This window comes from Portunus trituberculatus, chromosome 38 (assembly GCF_017591435.1).
Source record: "Portunus trituberculatus isolate SZX2019 chromosome 38, ASM1759143v1, whole genome shotgun sequence".
Taxonomy (NCBI): domain Eukaryota; kingdom Metazoa; phylum Arthropoda; class Malacostraca; order Decapoda; family Portunidae; genus Portunus; species Portunus trituberculatus.
The window spans coordinates 8,560,613-8,575,612 of record NC_059292.1 but is presented as its reverse complement, the minus strand read 5'-3'; the positions used below and the strand labels follow the sequence as shown (position 1 = coordinate 8,575,612).

Here is a 15,000-nt window from a genome sequence, read left to right as displayed (position 1 = left end):
GAGGAGGCGGGGGCGGTTAGGTGTATGCGTTGGCAATATCCTTAAGAGGCACCTTCCTTGTTAGTATGGCGTTCAATCAACAGATGGCGTTGGCGACCTTCATAAAATAGTCCTTTCCTATCGGCTCTCCTCTCTCTCTCTCTCCCTCTGTTTCCTTGTCCCCCGTCGTGCCCTCCCTGCTCCCTTCCCTGGTCTTTCCACAAGAACCATCGCACTAGCCATTGTAACAGCCGTAACATTTGCACCTAAGTAACATTCTGTGTCTGTATTGTCTCGGGTATTTACGATATTAAGCTGTTTGTTGGTATTGCTTCTGAGGGTTAAGAAAATGTTGATGATACTTTGTTAGGAGAGAGAAAAGAACCATCGTACTAGTTCATTTGTGTGTGAATAATGCTGTCTTTCATACTGTTACGGTTCCATCTGAGGTTCAATAGAATGATGATGGTGATGATAGTAATGGTTTATCGTGTTTATGGTTTATGGTGTGTCGCAAAGAACCATTGCACAAGTTAGCAATTATTAGTTTTTTTCCTATGTTTTTATTGTTACTGCCGTAATAGTTGCACCTGCGTAACGTTATGTGTCACCTGCCCACCATTTACTGTATTAACACTTTTTTTTATGACTTCCTCTTAAGCTTAATAAATTGTTATGGCCCACAGTTAGTATATGATTTGTATTATTATCGAAGCCATGAATAAAAATGTATCTGCATAAAAAAATACTGTCTTACACATGCCACGTTGCCAGTTTCCTAGCAACTTCGTCTTGCTTTTCCAGTTTTTCCACGACTAAAACATGTTGTAGAGTACCCCCACTGCATTAACATACTTGAACAGGGAGAGGATCTGATAGTGACCTTCATGTGGTTTAGGGGATGTAACAGACGTGACATAAGCAAAATCCAACAGTCAGTCACCAGGATAGAGAAGAAATAATGGGTACATGATTGATAAAGCGAGCTTAAAAGAAAGATTGAACGAAATTGGTTCTTAAATAGAGTAGTTGATGAATGGAATAGCCTCAGTAATCTGGCTGTTAGCGCTGAGTCATTAGGGAGCTTTTAAAATAAGGTTAGCCAAATTTATGGAAGAGGATGATAAATGGAAATAGGTTGGTGGGTTGCATACAGGGACTGCCACGTGTAGGCATGATGGCTTCTTGCTGCTTCCCTTATCGTCTTATGGGTAGATGGTGTAGCGAAGTAGTGTGAGTCGCGTTTATCGTTGCAACAAGAAAATAAAACTTGCATGGAAAAGAACAGATGAAACAGTCATTCATTATTTTCACTAAAGGAGAAAATGTTGCGTTTTCTTTTCCTTTTCTTTTTTATTGAAGATATTTTCAAATCATCATTGCAATAAAGAGACGAGGGAGAGAAAACTTGTATGGAAAAACGTAACATTAATTTCAACTTTATTTGGGAAGGATTATTTTTTTTATTTTTACATCCTTTTCTTTTTCCTCTTTTAAGGAGACTTTCCAAATCATTATTCCAACAATGAATGCAAAAAAAAAAACTTGCATGAAAAAATCACCAGTCACAAGTCTTTTACTTTTTTTTGAGGTGTGGGTTGAAGGGAAGAAAATATTTGTATCTCATTTCATTTTTATTCCATTTTAGTAATTTTTCGTGTGTGTGTGTGTGTGTGTGTGTGTGTGTGTGTGTGTGTGTGTGTGTGTGTGTGTGTGTGTGTGTGTGTGTGTGTGTGTGTGTGTGTGAAGACGCTTCTGATTACTACTGCAGCAAGGGAAATCTGAAACTCAAATGAAAAAATATCACATCAATACAAACTTTCACTTGTGTGAATGTTTTTTTTTCTGAAAGGGGTTTAGATTTTATTTTCATTTTTTCATTTTCTTTTTCTTTTTTTTGTGACCACCACCACTACCACTACCACCACCACCACCACCACCACCACCACCACCACCGTCACTTCTTGTTCATCTGGTCTTCCCCGTGAGTCTGATTGCTTGTCGCAGTGATGGGCGCGTCCGGACTGTCTCCTTGCCGCCGCCTGATTAATGACCTGGGAGCGGCAAAGGACGGCCACAGGAAGGAAAAAAAAAAGAGGAAAAAATCATCTGTCGCAGGTCTAGCAGGCTGATTGCGGCTGACACACGGCTTTGTCCTGGTGCTTTGCTGGTGTTTGGTGATGTGTTGGTCTTCCCAGTCTGTTCGGTGATTTTTTTTACTTCTACAGTGTTTGTGGTGATGTTTGGTGATGTCTGGCGTCCTGCATTGTGTCTGGTGATGTGTATGCCTCGTCCCTCGAAACTGCTATACTCGTAGTCAGGAGAAAATACACTGATTAGGACGGAATGATATTTTTTTTCTATTTTTGTATGAATGAGAGCGATAGAAAAAAAAATTAGCGTCAATTTTAGAGACTGATAATGTCAATAATGATGATAGTGACGAAAATAATGATGACGATGGTAGTTATTGTGATGAGGATGACGTTGATGATGATGATGTTACCTTGTTACAGCGCGTCGAAAGGAACATTTTACTTTCCTCAACACAATCGTACCCAAAGGGAACGATTTATTAGCGCTGACAGTCACACAGGAGAGTGAAAAAGAAAAGAAAGAATACAACTAAGAGGAGAGAATGCCAAGCAGGGCGGCGTCCCACTCACCCCACCCCGCCCTTCCTCATCTCCCTCTTCTCCCAATCTACACCTGGCAAATGAAAAATACAAATAAAAAATCACGGTAGAATAATATCCCGTAATCAGGAAAATGTTACTCAGAGCACGCCGCGTTACCTCCCGCTCATCAACAAATTACTGCGACGGCTGATACGTGAATGGTGAACTCAGGCCGCCGGCTACAGTGCTGGTGTGGGACAAGTGCACGATGAGAAAGGGATCTGTGCGTGTGTGTGTGTGTGTGTGTGTGTGTGTGTGTGTGTGTGTGTGTGTGTGTGTGTGTGTGTGTGTGTGTGTGTGTGTGTGTGTGTGTGTGTGGCAGGATGAAAGTGTCATTCCTACCTATAAAGTGTTGGTGGGTGGTGGTGGTGGGTAACTGGGGGACTTCGTTTGGTGATGAGTAATGTGGGGATGGCTTCTTTCATCGCCGCGAGAAAATGACTGATGTGTACCTCGCCCTGCACCTGGCGGGGGTAGGGCGGGGCGGGGTGGGGCGGGACGGGGCAGTGGAGGATGCGTGTATGGAGCAGAGAGGAAGGCTTGAGTTTGTGGTCTGCCTGTAGTCACGCGAGAGTGACTCTAATGTACGCACACGCCATTATTGTCTCAGGCATTGCAATCTTGCTGAACACAAGGATTTTCCGGCGTTTTATTTATTTATTTTTTTTTGTTTTTGTTTATTAAATAATATCACAGTTATATGGTTCAGGATTTCGTGAGTATTTGCGTGTTTGCCCTGCGGCGGTCAGCGAGCTGCAGATAAGACAGTGCAGTGCGGGGCTGCCTGGTGCGGGAAGTGGTCAGGAAGGACGTTAACTAGAGGGCCGGACGTGGGGCGATGTGGTGTCACGAGGCTGCGGCGCCTCGCGGTGTTGTGTTGGCGCATCACCGCGATGCCGCTCAAACGCTACATATATTGTGATGTGTGTTGTAGTTGAGGAGTTATTTGTTGCAGAAAAACCAGAATTGCGTCATATTTGTTTCCTTGAAATGCTCGAGTCTCGCCCGTTGTCAGTTAAAAACAGCTTTTGAAATAGTTGCTTCATACAGGAAGGAAAGCGTGACAGATGAAAGGTGAAGAATTCATTTTTCACCAACACACGTTCCTGTACATTATCTTCTTACATAATGGAAATGTTCTGTACATCACGCGAGACAAAGTGTGGTGGCGCGGGTGTCACCTCTGGGCACATGTCCAGGGTTATGAAAGGCCTCAGCCTCCCTAAAGTGGAGCAGGGGAGGTGAGCGCCGTAGCCTCGTGGAGTTTAGTGAATGCCCTTGAGTCCCACCATCGAAGATACATGAGATGTTATTAATCTGCAATACAATAGTCCTTCCCATCTTCCGCCACACTGTACCACCTCACCAGCCGCGCCTGGCGAGACACGCTAACACTACGGTCACGCATGTTTAGTCCCGGCCAAAAGTATGTTAATATTCCACAGTCTTTTACCGTTGGGTTTATTTTCTTCAACTTGAACTCTTGTCACCAATCCTCAATCTGAATTCCTCTCATCTGCTGATAGTCTTTCTGTGAACCGGACAGCTGACAGATTCTAAGGAGATCAAGGGATTCATGATTAGGAGAAAACGCAAAACACAGAAGTGAGGCAGGGACGTTAACTTGACTGTTGACAATATACTCGCGGACCCAAACCAAATTAGGTGTTGCAGCCAAGGTGTGAATCACAGTCCACAGTGTTCAGAAAGCACTCTCACTTCTCACCACCTGCCGCCTCACTCCTTTTTGTCACAGCGATAGATAGATAGATAGTTTATTGATCACATAAATTCTATACGCAATAATTAAGTAAACCAATCCTTAAAACTATTTATCTCAACCCAAGTACCTATCATACAGAAACAAATATACATCTGTAGCCCATGAATCGTACCGTGTCTTTATCAGTATACACAAATTCATTGCTTGTAGGAATATCATCACCAGAAACTAGTCATACGTTTCTAGAATCATGATCAACAACAAGCCCTCCTCATGGCCACTGAGAGAAGAACCCACCCTGGGAAGACAGGAGGAAGCTCAACTCGTCCTTAACTATTTTCATTGCTCATCAATCTCTCAAATTATGTACAACTTTCAACATACTTCTTTTGCGCTATAAATTATCAAAACATGTGAAGCTTAGCAAAGAAGAAATAAGCTCCCTATTAATCATTTTCTTCATGCCCATCCAAAGTTAACTAGCGGTAATCGCAGTGCTAACGAAAGAAAAAAAGAAGCATACCAGTGTTTAGATATGCGCTCATCAGACTGAAACTTTTACTCTCGACCAAACAACTTTGCATTCACACTGGGCGGTAAATCTCCTTGAGTCTCCCGTTCCTCATCAACATCAGCATTACAAAGCATCCCTCTCAGACGTGCCAGTTTCCCTAATCGCATTATAAAAACTTCAATGCATATTAACGCCTTCACTCATTACGCTGGGCAGAACCACTACGGTAAGATTGAGGGCTGAAGTGACCATGTCTGTGCATGCGAGACGGAAATGGGGGAGGAAGTGGTGTAAAGGTATATACATGGTTTTTCAGAGCGGCGGAGGTGAGGATAATGAGTTTGCTGGGAGTAATGGGGAGAGATGATGAGATATGGTGGGAATGAGATGATAGTAGTAGTAGTAGTAGTAGTAGTAGTAGTAGTAGTAGTAGTAGTAGTAGTAGTAGTAGTAGTAGTAGTAGTAGTAGTAGTAGTAGTAGTAGTAGTAGTAGTAGCAGCAGCATAAGGTTCATCACCACCACAACCACCATCTCGACCCCTACCAACAAAATCAACGAGGAAATACCAAAACACACACACACACACACACACACACACACACACACACACACACACACACACACACACACACACGTCCAAACACACCACATCACACCAAGCAAACAAACAAACACTCACACACAGACACCCCACCCACAGAATACCTCCACACACACACACACACACACACACACACACACACACACACACACACACACACACACACACACACACACACACACACACACACACACACACACACACAGTACTGGGAAGCGTGACTGCGTGAGTGTGGCGCCCAACAGAAGTTCCCAGAAGGAGACTGATGGCACCACCTCAGCCACGTGTCACTAATGTATTTCGTCAACCCTTTACATTTTTTTCATCACCAGGTTCAGAAGTCTTGGCGTCTGTAGTGGTGGTGGTGGTGGTGGTGGTGGGGTGGTGGTGGTGGTGGTGGTGGTGGTGTAAAGACTAGTGTTGTGTCGTGATGGTAAAGGTGAAGGAGGAGGAAGAGGAGGTGATGGGGTGTTTTATGAAGGAGTACAGATGGTGAGAAGGAGGAGGAGGAGGAGGAGGAGGAGGAGGAGGAGTTTAAAGGTGTTGGTACGGTGGTGGTGGTGGTGGTGGTGGTGGTGATGGTGATGGTGAAGAACATGTGGTGCGCCAGCTGTGTGTACTGTGAGAGAGAGAGAGAGAGAGAGAGAGAGAGAGAGAGAGAGTCATTTATTACGACATGAATTCTCCACATCTCTCTCTCTCTCTCTCTCTCTCTCTCTCTCTCTCTCTCTCTCTCTCTCTCTCTCTCTCTCTCTCTCTCTCTCTCTCTCTCTCTCTCTAAATTATACGCGTTATTTCCGCTTAAGTTAGAAATATCTTACCATTCATACCGTGAGAGAGAGAGAGAGAGAGAGAGAGAGAGAGAGAGAGAGAAAGAAAGGAAAAAAAATGGAGTAGATAAAATGTAGGTCACTGTTGGTGGTGGCATCGGTGGTAGAGGTGGTGGTGGTGGTGGTGTTGAAAAACAGAGTGAGGGGAAGTGATGGAGATAAATGAAGAGGGGGAGTTGGGGAATGGGGAAAGCTACTCTGAGGTTTAGTGGAGAGAGAGAGAGAGAGAGAGAGAGAGAGAGAGAGAGAGGAGATATACTTGTAAAGATAAATATTGATAGAAAAAAAAATGCATAAAGATTAGGCGAAACAGTATCTCTCTCTCTCTCTCTCTCTCTCTCTCTCTCTCTCTCTCTCTCTCTCTCATAGAAAACGCAAAATTAGTTGCCTAATAGAAAATGTAATGACAAACACACCTCTCACCGCCCCTGTGTGTGTGTGTGTGTGTGTGTGTGTGTGTGTGTGTGTGTGTGTGTGTGTGATTAATGTCGTGTTTGTTGCCGCCATGTTTGTTAATGAGTGTGTCCTTCCCATTATTTTCAGCCTATCATTACTCTCTCTCTCTCTCTCTCTCTCTCTCTCTCTCTCTCTCTCTCTCTCTCTCTCTCTCTCTCTCTCTCTCTCTCTCTCTCTCTCTCTCTCTCTGCTCCTTCATCTTCTTGCTCTCCTTCCGTCCATTCATCATTCTTCCTTCCTTCCTTCTTTTCTTTTTTTCTTTTCCTTTTCCTTCTTTTCTTGCTTTTAGTTCTCTATTATTTTGTTTTATTCTTCTTCCTTCTTTCGTTCCTTGCTTCCCTTCTTCATTAACTGGTTACTTGTATTTTGTTTTTTCTTTTTGTTTCTTTTACATTTTTTCTTCTCCGATCCTTATTTTCATCCGTTTCTCCTTCTCTTCTTCGTTACTCTTATTTTCTACTTTTTTTCTTTTTTTTTATCTTTTTGTCCTTACTTTTCTTTCATTACAATTTACTATCCTTCTTTTGCTTTTCTCCTCATTTTCTTCGTCCTTCTGTGTCTTTACTTACTTCTCTTTATTCCCTTCCTTCCTTCCTTCCTTCCTTCCTTCCTTCTCTCCTTTTTTCCTTCTTTCTTTCTTTCTCTCATTCCTTTCTTCCTTCCTTCATTCTTTTCCTTTATTCCTTTCTTCCTTCCTTCTTTCCTTATCTCATTCCTTCCTTCCTTCCCTTCCTTCCTTCCTTCCTTCCTTCCTTCCTTCCTTCCTTCCTTCATCCTTGACATTTTGAATACTTTGCTCTCTGCTCTCCTTCATGTCTTTCCCTTAAGGAGTAATATTCCCTCTTACTATTCCTCTCTCTCTCTCTCTCTCTCTCTCTCTCTCTCTCTCTCTCTCTCTCTCTCTCTCTCTCTCTCTCTGGGTTCCTCATTATATTTCCTTCCGTTCAACATTCTTCATCTCTTATCTACCTCCATATTTTCATATTCTCACCTGCCTCCTCTCCCTCCTCCCTCCTCCCTCCTTCCTCCCTCCCTCCCTCAACTTTCTCTCCTTCAAAACTCTCTCTCTCTCTCTCTCTCTCTCTCTCTCTCTCTCTCTCTCTCTCTCTCTCTCTCTCTCTCTCTCTCTCTCTCTCTCTCTCTCTCTCTCTCTCTCTCTCTCTCTCTCTCTCTCTCTCTCTAAATGCCCACTATCTTGTAATTCCTTATCTCCCTTCCTCTTTCCCTTCCTCCATTCGACATTCGGCCCACCAGTGAAGGGCAATACTGGAAGAAGGAAGAGGAGGAGGAGGAGGAGGAGGAGGAGGAGGAGGAGGAGGAGGAGTGTGAGGGAGATAAATGGCGGAGATGAGGGAGATTAACGAGGGAGAGGAGTTGGAAATGAGGGATCAAAATTGAATGTGTGATAAGATGTAGGTGAGCCTTTATGCTACTCGACACGCCTCAGAGAGAGAGAGAGAGAGAGAGAGAGAGAGACACTGGTACATAAAGAAAAATGCCAACGTTTCGAGAAAGAGAAAGAAACAAAACTGATACGCAAAATACTGAGAAAAGTGTGAAGAAAGAAAGGAAATAGAGAGAGAGAGTGAGAGAGAGAGAGAGAGAGAGAGAGAGAGAGAAAATAAAGGAAGGAATAATATTAATAGGATCAGAGGAGACGAGAAATAGGACAAAGGAAGAAGGGAGAGAGAGAGAGAGAGAGAGAGAGAGAGAGAGAGAGAGAGAGAGAGAGAGAGAGAGAGAGACGGAAAGGGAAACAGCTAGATGCGTATCATTAGTCAAAAGTCACCACCACCACCACCACCACCACCACCACCACCACCATCACCACCACCTGGCTCAGAACCGTTGCACAAGCTTGGATCTCTCACTGACTGGCGATCGTGCTCTAGATTACAGTGAAGACATTGAGAACCTTATAGTGGGTGTGCAGGAGACGAATTAGTTCATACAGCGATGCGATATACAAAGGATCAAGTAAGACTGTTATGAGACGCCACCCCAACATCCTTGCCCTCCCTGCTTGCCTCTCCCTGTCTATCCCTGCCTTTTCCTGTCTCTCCCTTTCTTTCCCTGTCCATCCCTGCCTCCTCCTGTCTCTCCCTGTCCCTCCCTGCTTCTTCCTGTCTCTCCCTGTCCCTCCCTGCCACTTCCTGTCTCTCCCTGTTTTTCTCTGTCCCTCCCTGCCTCTTCCTGTCTTCTCCCTCCCTTCCTGCTTCTCCCTGTCTCTCCCTGTCCCTCCCTGCCTCTTCCTGTCTCTCCCTGTCCCTCCCTGCCTCTCCTTGCCCTCCCTGCCATTTCCTGTCTCTCCCTGTCTTTCTCTGTCCTTCCCTGTCTCTCCTGTCTCTCCCTGCCTCTCCTCAGTGGCCCTGTGGAAACTTTTGAAAGCCGCATTATCATTTGTGAGGCAAAAACCCCGGGTGGTAAACATTTCAGTGTGATGGAGTGTTTGTTATTAAAAGTCTAGAGGCATTGCACAGTCATGGGTATCAGTAGTCTTCACTTGACCCAGAGCTGCCCCGTCCCCCTTCCCCCTCTGACCTAGTTCCGTGTTCTGAAACGTTTCCACCTCTTTCGACAAATTAGGAGCGGCTTCAGTGGGAGTTATTGGAGTTTTGAGTGTGTTTTTTTTTTTTTTTATTAATGATTTTGCTGGTTTTGGAAGAATTTTGTTTCATAATTGAGGGACAACATCCTTAGAAATCTGACTAATTATCTGGTCTTTGAAAATTGTCTTAATGAGAGATCAGTGCGGCTTAGAATGTTGCCTCTTGTGTGATGTAACTAACCTACGTGTTTTTGGCGGAACGTAACAGCGGAAGGTGACAGCGGGACGGCGGCTGAACACTGCGTACCACTCCTCTCCACCACTGTGCAATATATTTACCACCATCCGCACGGAAAGCAACTTAAGAAACGCAGCTTTGAAAATGTATCGTATCATAGTCTTGGAGAATATGAAAACAGCAACATATGTAGTCTAAGAGAAATATGAGAACGCAAAACTGTCTGGAAATTTAAAGGCAGCAACACAACCAGGAACTTTATGACAACAACACAATACAACTAAACCTGGAAATCATGAAGCCAAGGCAACACAATGTGGGAGAGTCAGACACAACCTAACATATCTTAACCCCTTCAATGCTGCGACACATTTTTATTTTGAGATTTACGAACGATTAGCCCATTTTTTTTTTTTTTTTTTTTTTTAACATTAGGAAGGGTCTATGGAGGTCAGAAGATTAATGGCCAGAGTCTTCACTATTTTGATCCCCACATAAATTTCTGAAGCTATATAAGATCACCAAATTGTAAGCAAAATGAATATGGAAACGCGCCGTGGTACCTAAGGGGTTAAAACCACAACACAACATTAGAAAAATTAAATAACACAACACAAAACAATACAGCCTGAAATAACCTGAAAAACACAACGTAACCTCGAAAAACTTATCAACAACAACACAAACATAACACACTTTACCCAATAATGATCTGTAAAACACACACACACACACACACACACACACACACACACACACACACACACACACACACACACACACACACACACACACACACACACATGAAAGACTCGAACAACAACACAACACAACGAGAAGTCACGTAAAAACACAACACAACACCGCAAAACACAACCACACCCGGAACACACCACCACCACCACCACCACCACCACCACCACTATCACCAGCTAGACCACCGCCGCCGTGCAGTGACCTAAGCCGCGTGCTCGGGTCAGTGGAGTCACACAATGCACCCACGCCGCCTGGAACTAACGAGCCGCTGTGGACGCGAGGAAAGGAAGGGAATAGTAGGGCAGGGGACACGGGAGGCCAGACAGACGGAGGATTCCCGGAACCAACGATCAGACGCGAGAAGGAAACGTGCCCTCCACACTCTCTTGACCCAGTTACGGGACTGCAGAAGGAGGAGGAATGGACTAGTGTGGAGGTGACTTAAACAGAAAAGATAACAGCAAGTATAGTGGCGGTAACTTAGAGCAGGTGTGATGGAGTTAATGAAGGGCAGGTAACAAGAGAGAGAGATAAGAGAGGGCGAAGGTAACAGGAAGGTAACGAAGAAGAGATAGCGATATAGTGGTGGTAATTGGCGAAGATGTGAAAGAGACCAGAGGAAGGTAACAGAGGAGAGGTGTGGAGATAATAGTGTTGCAATATCGGTAACAGAGAGTAAAGGAGAAGTAAATGGAGGTGATGTGAAGGTAGATAGATAGATAGAGAGAGAGAGAGAGAGAGAGAGAGAGAGAGAGAGAGAGAGAGACATAGACATAGATTTATTTGGCAAAGACTTTTTACAAAGTATGGAGCACAGCTTCCGAACACTATTTGCACATTATATTTACACAATTTTCATATCTACTAAAGTAATCTTAGTACAACCTTGACGAACATAGCTAGATCATTTTGTATCCCGCACCGAGAATCCTGGAATAACTTCACAAATTTTAACTGGTTTGGTAGGTTTTTATAATACATTGGTATGAGTTGGTTCCTCAATCTTGAAATTTCTTGATCCTTACATAGAAACAAAACATGGTATTCATCTCCTATTTCATTTTCATCACATTTTGTGCAAAGTCTATTTTCTCTAGGTGTGCTGCTGTACCTACTAGTGACAATAGGTAGTCTATGGTTGCCAGTTCTGAATCTACACAAGGAGATTCTTCCTTGTTATGGTAATCTCACTAAATAATTGTGTATGACAAATTGATCCATATGAGAAATATAAGTGCTGTATGAGATTTATTACGTAACCTGGCATTCCACTCTGCGATCCACTGATCCTTAACTTTCCTTTCATAAACAAGTTTTACTCACACAGTATTATTTCCATTCTGTTCATGCCATATGCCTGACATACCTGAATAATCTAACAGTGATTTTACATACTTCAACCAAGGGGACCTAAAACTATTTTCATCATGCAGTTTCAAGAGACACTGATACATTATGTAACTAAGGTTTCTTTGTTTACTATTAATTAACCTTAACCAATAATTTAACATTCTACTTTTGATGTGAGTATTGACAGGATATTTACCCAATTCTCCATAGACTATAAGATTACAGATACTCTTCTTAACACCAAGAATATGTTTAAGAAATGTTAAATGTACAATCTCAATTGCTTTGAATACATTGTATCCCTAGATCTCACAACCATACGTTATTATAGGCAACACCAGTGCAGTAAATAATTATAATTGTAAGTCAGTTGGTAAACTAAATTTTCGGCACTTTGCAATCAAACTGTACATTATCCCCCTTCCTTGCTAACATAGATTTTCCTGACATATCTTAAAACTTCCATTATAGCTCAAAATCACGCCCAGATATTTATATTCATCTACTATTTCGATTTGTATCCCCTTGAAAAGAAAATTATAATTTCTTACATAATTTTTCCTCTTAGTAAATACAGTCATTTTAGTCTTTCTACAATTTATATCTAATTTCCACCTGTCACAATATATTTCCATAGCTTTAAGTGCATTACTTATACCTCTTTCGTCTTCAGCCACTATGACAGTGTCGTCTGCTTACATGAGAACTAAAACCTTGAGCACAGTGTCAATACATTCATCGCCTGTTTTAACAAAATCACAATCATTCTCTAATAAATTATCTTCAATATCATTTATGAACAAAGAAAACAACATTGGTGATAAATTTTCTCCCTGCCTTACTCCACTATAGCTTACTAAATAATCTGAGTATTTCTGGTTACATAAGTCACAAGCCTTAAATATTATTATACGTATTCTTAATAACTCTCATAATCTTACCATCAGCTCCTGCTTTTAGTAATTTATACCACACCATCCCGCCAGACAAGATCGAATACTTTCTATAATCAATATACAAATGAAACAATTTCTTCTTCCTGTGTAAAAACAAACCAATCAAACTCTTTATTACAAAAACATGGTCTACAGTTGAATATCTTTGTCGAAAACCTGCCTGAATTTCTTTAATGATTTCATTTTCCTCACAGAAATCAGCTAATCTCACATTTAACAAAGTAATAAATAACTTCCCCAAACAACTTAACAGTGTGATGCCTCTGTAATTGTTCACATCAGTAACTTTCCCATTTTTATAGATAGTAACAATGATTCCAGTCAACAAGTCATCTGGTACGTCTCCTGTATCCAAAACATTGTTAAACAGTGTAACATACAAAGGACATATCATCTCTCTTATACTTTTTATATATTCATTAATGATGTTATCAACACCACCTGTTTTATTGTTTTAAAATTTACTAATACATTTTAATTCTTCAGTTTCAGTTACTTCTTTATTTAATGGGATATTAGCCTGAATATCAACATTAATTTTTAGGTGTTCATTACTGTGTTCTGTTTCAGCTAGACGCTTAAAATGCTCTTTGAACTCTGTGACTAGAATTGGTATATCAGATTTTTACTTTGTTTGCTGCAAAATTAGCTAAAACAACCTGGAATCCTTGGTTGTGGCATTTCTTAGTCTTGATATAAACTCTTATTTTTCTTTTGTTTGGACTCCTTTTCGGTTTCCTGTTTGTGTTTCTTACTCTTTCTGATCATGTCATTACAGGAGGTATCGCTCTTCAAAATGTTGTTCTTATGTTTAGCCTTATGGTATTCTTGTCTACTCACTTAACATTGCTTGTCATAAGTTAACATTGCCCTGCTGTTAGACTTATTTGTGTATTTTTATATTTGGGAGGAAATGTTTTCAAGGCTGTGTCCAGAAGTACTTTTTTTTTAACCTGTTAGCGATTTCAAAACAGATTTATGATCAGCATTTTCGATTACACTCAGGACATGGTTATGGTTTATGCTTTGGGTGTATTCGTCAGCTTCATTCTTATTCAGTTTACCTGGTTTGAGAGAGAGAGAGAGAGAGAGAGAATCAGGTACACAAATCACAAATGCACAGAACATAAAACCACCACCACCACCACCACTATAAATGTATTACAGAAACAAAACTACAAACAAGGAAGAGAGCCGATAAAAGTGAACAGGTTGTGCGCGGCTGTTAATTAGACGCCTCCGCCACCTGTCCTTTTCTGGGGCAAGGTATTTTGTGCGCGAAGTTGTGAAAATAGTGAGTGCTTCGGATATTCAGATTAACTCTCTCTCTCTCTCTCTCTCTCTCTCTCTCTCTCTCTCTCTCTCTCTCTCTCTCTCTCTCTCTCTCTCTCTCTCTCTCTCTCTCTCTCTCTCTCTCTAAGGTTATTATCTGTTTTCCTGAACCTGATTAGATTTATTGACATTTTTTTCTTCAGTTCATATGTATTTTCTAGTTGGGTAGTGTATGTGTGTGTGTGTGTGTGTGTGTGTGTGTGTGTGTGTGTGTGTGTGTGTGTGTGTGTGTGTGTGAGTACTCTTTTTTTTTTCATTTGTTTGTTTCCATGTTGGTTTTCTTCCTTTTCAGTTTTGCTTTAAGCCTTTTCTTTATTTTCTGTCATTCTTGCTTTCTTCCTCTTCTCTTTCTTTTTATTTTTCTTCTCTTTCTTTTCTATTTCTTTTTCTTCCCTCAGTTTGTATTCTGTCTGTGTGTCTGTATATGTGTCACTTCGTCTGCGTTTGTGTATACTCTCTCTCTCTCTCTCTCTCTCTCTCTCTCTCTCTCTCTCTCTCTCTCTCTCTCTCTCTCTCTCTCTCTCTCTCTCTCTCTCTCTCTCTCTCTCTCTCTCTCTCTCTCTCTCTCTCTCTCTCTCTCTCTCTTACAGTACAGAAGTGGCTGCCAAATGAGGTATTTTTATCTCGCTCACTCTTCCGTCCTCCTCCTCCTCCTCCTCCTCCTCCTCCTCCTCCTCCTCCTCCTCCTCCCATTTCTTCCATCTTTTGCTCCTTGACTTCTTTCTCTGCTCCGTTTCCTTCCTTCTTCCTTACCTTTTATCCTTGCCTTCATCTTTTAAGTCTTTCTCTCTCTCTCTCTCTCTCTCTCTCTCTCTATCTCTTCTCATCTCCCCGTCCTTTTCTCTACTTCCTTTCTTCTCCTTTCATTTACATCTCACGGGTTTATTCTCTCTCTCTCTCTCTCTCTCTCTCTCTCTCTCTCTCTCTCTCTCTCTCTCTCTCTCTCTCTCTCTCTCTCTCTCTCTCTCTCTCTCTCTCTCTCTCTCTCTCTCAGCATCTGTTCTTTCCTTCATTTCTATTCGTCCACACCAACGCACC

General features: G+C 42.0%; 1 protein-coding gene across 1 annotated transcript in view; it reads left to right on the top strand.

The window, feature by feature from the left end:
• The window catches only part of LOC123514629 (neuropilin and tolloid-like protein 1), a gene marked incomplete at its 3' end in the record, with an annotated part of 287,000 nt that overhangs the window by 205,818 nt on the left and 66,182 nt on the right, over positions 1 to 15,000 (top strand).